We start from the raw sequence: 6,000 nt of genomic DNA, 5'->3' as shown, positions 1-6,000 counted from the left end.
ATTTTATCACCTTTGTTAAAGAACTGTTAACTTTTCTATGCAAATTTCACTACATTTAAATAAGTAGGTTTTGCACAAGTATGCAGGTTTTAAGGAAATTTTTTTTTATAAAGAATAGATATATAAATAGGCCAAAAATTATTAATGTATTTTAATTATTGATATAAATAATTATTTCAAATTATGAATAAATCTGCATAAGAAGTAGTGATAGGCTACTAATTAACTAGACAAATAACATAAAACAAGACTATGAAAACCAACATTCTTATGAAAAGTAATTTTTGTAATTTAAAAAAGGAGGCATACACACACATATCCACACACACAAAATTGCACATATACATATGCATGAAAAGAAAAATATAACTTATCTAATTAAGGTTTTTTTATTTTATGATTTCGTTAGCTACAATGAGAGGTTAAATATAAACAAAAATCAATAATCTGTATAAGAGAAAGAGTATATAGTCATTATATTAAACAGCAAATTATTAATTGTTATAGAAGTAAGTTAACATAAAAATGCAAAAAGGATGAAGATTTTTTTTGTTTAACTTCCAGGACCACCATTAGGTAGGTATTGCTTTAGAGGATGAGCTGAATGATTTGTAGCGTGTGTGAAAATGCTATGTCTGTTCGGGATTCAAACCTGGGACCTCCAGATGAAAGGCCGAGATGCTATCACTCGCGCCACGGATGCCAGCAAAGTGATTAAGACCTATTCAATTGCGCTGATACTTGCTATAGGAGGGAAAAGAAATCAGTAGGAGTAATTGGAAAAATGAGGCAGGTAGTAGAAATGAAAGGAAATTAGTAATTCATTTTCATTGAATTACGACTTTAAGAATATACCTATGTAGTGAATTAATGTCTACAAAGAAAAAACCATTTATGTACACACACACACACACACACACACACACACACACACACACACACACACACACATACAGATAGATAGATAGATAGATAGAGAGGGAGAGAGAGAGAGACGTACACATATACACATACATAAACAGAAAAAAATAAATTATCTAAACAAATTTTTTTATTTTATAATTTTTAAAATCTTATTATATGATTCTTTAGTGGTTATATTTTATAATATCCTAAAGAATCTGTATTTCATATAGATCTCTACCATTAATTGATAGAAACTAATGAAGTTCCATCATAATTTTAATGCAACTGAATTTAATTTTACATTAGTTTCTAAAATTTATAAAAGTTAAGAATTGTCCTTAGGTTTTAACAAAGATTTATTTACATACGTGAGGAAGGAGAATTAGTTAAGTGATATCTTAAAAAATGAATAGTCAAATGAAACATGAATATCAGAGGTATGTGTAAATAGCATCTCATCTATGCAAAATAGTCATAAGGATAATTTAGGCATGAATATAATGTCAATTAATAGTTGTATTAAGTAAAAATCAGTTTTGATTTTAGTTTTAATTAAAAATCAAGGAATCAATGTAAAAAGAAATAAAATGTTAGCTTTCAAGTAAATCATGGAACTTATTTATAAAAGGGAGATTCCAAAACTGGCAAAATGATTTAATAATAATCACAAAATAATTTTTTTCTTGTTTGTTTCAGTTTCATTCTGAATAACGTAAGATTACTTTTATGTAGGGAGGTCATAGGTGAGTTTATATTATAAGATAGTAATTAGCTAATCTAATAGTATTTTCAGGTTTGGCTGTGAATGTATTAGAATTTTGGTCAGAAAACTAGGCACTCAAGACAATTAACTGCTTTCATTACAAGAATGAAATTTCTTAATTTAAAATTCTACATATAATAAAAGATTTTTAAGCTTTCCAACCAGTTAACTTCCACCTCTATCTTTTTCTGACTACAGATACCTCATCAAATAATAAGTAAAAGTATAAAGCGGTTATAATATTTACATTAACTAGTTTTAGAGTGCAGTTCAGGAATTTTAAAGAAAGATATTTTCTTTGATCACTTTGATTGCTTAAAAGGTTGAGTTGAACTCCTTGGGTTGAGTTGAGTTCAACATGCTTTAACAAAGATTATGAGAACAACAAACATAAAAAAAACATGAATGCAAAACAACAAAAACAGAAACAGAAAGCAGGAAAGCCCAAGCGGCACCCTAGACCCCCTCAGCAATCCTTTCTTTTGCCAAGTAATTTATGAAGCTCCCCACTATGACCCATTTGGCCTGGTTTTGCCAATTAACATGATCTAATGCCAACCCTATAATATCGAACAGACAAATAGTCTTCGCATACATCAACTCGTACTTGGATCATTCATACAAAACATGATGAATGTCATACAACTCTCCGCATTGCGTACACATTCCTGAGTCCACCAGGCTGAACCTCTGCAGCCTGTCCCTAAAATTGTCATACCCAGAAAGATATTGCATCACGCACTTGTTCACGCATCTTTGACCTTGGTCCATAAGCTACTTCTAGTCCAAGCGGCACATTGATGCAACTGCACAGTCGTGAGTTGTGCTGTAATAAGTGAACACGTGTTTGTGTGTCTCGTCACAGAAATTAAACCGAAAAATATTGCGCAACGGTATGCCATTTATTTTTGCGTTAAATTGGGTGAAAACGCGATGACAACTTATGGTAAGCTTCAGAAGGCTTTTGGATAGGAGGTTATGTCAAGAGCTCAAGTTTTTCGGTGGCATAAAATTTTTAGTGAAGGCAGAACGAATGTTGAGGATTAAGAACGCAGTGGACGACCATCAACCTCACGGACAGATGTCAACTTGACCAGGGTGCGTGAAATCGTACGATCTGACCCGTGAAAATGATTGCAGAAGAACTCAACATCGATCGAGAAACGGTTCGTCTAATATTAACTGAAGATATTGGTATGAGAAAGATTTGTGCAAAAATGGTCCCCAAAAATCTCACACAACAACAGCGAGAAAGACGGAAAAATGTGGCAGCCGATCTGTTACAGCAAACGAAAATCAATCCAGATTTGTTGAGCCGTGTTATCACTGGTGATGAAGGTTGGTTTTTTCAATACGATCCAGAGACAAAACGCCAAGGTTCGCAATGGTGCTCAAAGAGATCACCCAGACCAAAAAAAGCTCGCATGTCAAAGTCAAAAGTAAAATGCATGCTTGTGTGCTTCTTCGATTCCAAAGGAATTGTTAATAAAGAGTGGGTGCCTCCTGGATAAATAGTTAACCAATATTTCTACAAAGAAATTTTAGAAAGACTTCGTAAACGAGTTCTTCGTGTCCGTGCCAACATTGCTGATAATTGGATTCTGCATCACGATAATGCGCCATCCCATACTGCTCTGTCAGTACAGCAATTTTTAACCTCAAAACAAATTTCAGTACTACCACAGCCACCTTATTCAGCAGATATCGCTCCGTGCGACTTTTTTCTATTTCCAAGAGTCAAAATGGCGGTCAAGGGACACCATTTTCAAACAACACAAAATGTCCAAAAAGCTGTGACGAGGGACACAAACACGTGTTTACTTATTACAGCACAACTCACGACTGAGCAGTTGCATCAATGTGCCGCTTGGACTAGAAGTAGCTTATAGACCAAGGTCAAAGATGGTGTGCCTACGCAAGCTGCAGGGTTGCCACATCTTGCAAAAAAAAATCAGTCTCATTACTTTATTGTCGCACCTCGTAAAAATGAATGTTTGTTTGTCTGTAGGTTTCTGAATTAGTTTGGACCTGCTAGGTGGTGCTGGGATCGAGATTTTTCGAAAAATTGTATTTATGGTCCGATTTGTCTCATATTGGGAATATATATTAGTTATGTGAAAAGAAATATTTTTGCAAAAAATGGAGCCGCTAGGTGGCGCTGGGATTGAGATATTTAGAAAAATTGTATTTATGAACCGATTTGGCTTTTATTCAGAATATATATTAGTTATGAGAAAAGAAAAATTTTTCAAAAACTATACTCGCTAGATGGTGCTGGTGTCAAGATATTTATGAAATAAATCAACAAATATACAAACAGACTTTCTTCTTCTCTATATATAAAAGGGAATATATGTGTCCGCTATGGACTAAAATACTGCTGGACCGACTTACACGTGGGGAAAAAGGGAGAAAGGGAAATACGAGAAAAGGGATTGGAAAAAGGGAAAAGATAAAATAGGGAAAAAGAAAAGAGAAAAATTGAGTAAGGAAATAGGGAAACAATTACTTGGTAAGGAGAATTACTAAGAGCAAGGAACATGTTTTTATGTTAGGTAGTAATCATTGTCACATCAAGCTGTTACTTAGCACTGACTTATATGTATCTGTAACCCAGAAGGGAACAGCTTCTATATCTACTATCTTCTATATCTATATCTATATCTATATCTATATTCTATATCTTGTATAAATCTACTGGCCATATTGTTGTAGTTTTCCTTCTATGGAACATCATTTGTTTGAAATGGTTAGTTACTTATGCTAAATGTAGATAGACTCGTAGTCCATAATCAATTAAGGCCACGACATTCATATGGTTCCTTTGTCATAAGGGTATCAGCTGTGTGTTTAATTTATCCTTTACTAAACATAGTGATATCTATATTAAAACAAACTAAACACCAAAACCAATACAAACTAAACAACATAAAACAAAACAATTCAACAAAGCAAGTACCTGAAAATTTTAATTACATTCAGTGATCCTTTTAAATTAAATATTCCACCTAACCATAGACCTACAGATTCCATAAAAGTGAGTGCCCGTGAGTGGTCCAGATTCATTTACCCTTTACATTTTTTGTGAGAAATGGATCTAATGAGGCAATGCATAGATCTACCAACAAGAGCAGAGTACTCTGTTTCCTTTCACGCTTCCTTACTGTGAACCAAGGAACTACTATACTTTACTTACTTTCTAAGTTTTATTTCTAAGTATGCATACTTGAGACAGTATTCAGATTAAATTGTAAACAAAGTAATCTTACTCTAACTAGTTAAATTTAACCAAAATTGATGCAATACATCAATACTGATTTGTAAATCCCATTGTACAAAGACTGTGAAATAAATTTTATCCTCATTTTCTATCTGTTACCATAATGTAAACTTTCTACAAGAAAGGAACTACTATACTAGGAACTACCATACTGCAGTTATTTAGCATATGTAAAGCATATTTAGCATTTATACAACTATTTAGCATTATTATAGAAATGACTGCAAATTATATTGAAATGTCAATTGTCCATCCAAAGTTATAACAAAATACCTCTGTTATTGAACATATAGAAATTTATAATTATAAAATTTAATTATTAGAAGTCTGGAAAGGACTAAAACATCCAAGTCAGTTTATATATAATACCTTCATTCCTCTACAGTTTTATAGATCAGATTAAATAAAACTCCACTCTCTCCTAAAAATCACCCGAATCAGCAGCAATGAATCATCAGCAAATGATGATTACTTACAACCGAACAGCTGAGGTGCCTGGTTACTGTAGATCAACTGTGTTTAAACTCATTCTAACTAACCTAGTTTCAGTTACACCAATGACAACATATTATAAAATTAATTAATTTACTCAGTACAGAATTATAGTCTTAGGTTAATTACTGATGCACTGATTTTTAAACTATTACTGGAAAACTTAACGATACAGAAAATTCTTTTTAAAATTTTTAATGATTATAAACGGGTTAATTTCAAACTGATAAGACTTATCTTCCAAATGAAGTTTGGAAGTTTCTACTTGAATTTCGAAGTTAATTAGCATTATTTTGTTCAGTAGAGATATTAATAGCGTTGTTGTTAATGATGCCATGAAAAAAATTATGAACCTCTTTAATAAGTATTCAAGTAATGTACTCGGTCTTGGTTTTGTTTGTTTATTTAATATGTTTTGTTCGTTTGCTAATATTATTTGTTAGTTTAATTAATATATATCACTATCAATTTTATGAAGAAAAACTTTAAAATTAAAGGCATCTAGATTTGGGACAGATTTTGTTTAAAACATTTTAATTGTGAAAAAGATCACCGCACT

The sequence above is a fragment of the Lycorma delicatula genome, chromosome 1 (assembly GCF_047948215.1).
Source record: "Lycorma delicatula isolate Av1 chromosome 1, ASM4794821v1, whole genome shotgun sequence".
NCBI lineage: Eukaryota > Metazoa > Arthropoda > Insecta > Hemiptera > Fulgoridae > Lycorma > Lycorma delicatula.
This window is presented reverse-complemented; position numbering follows the sequence as displayed.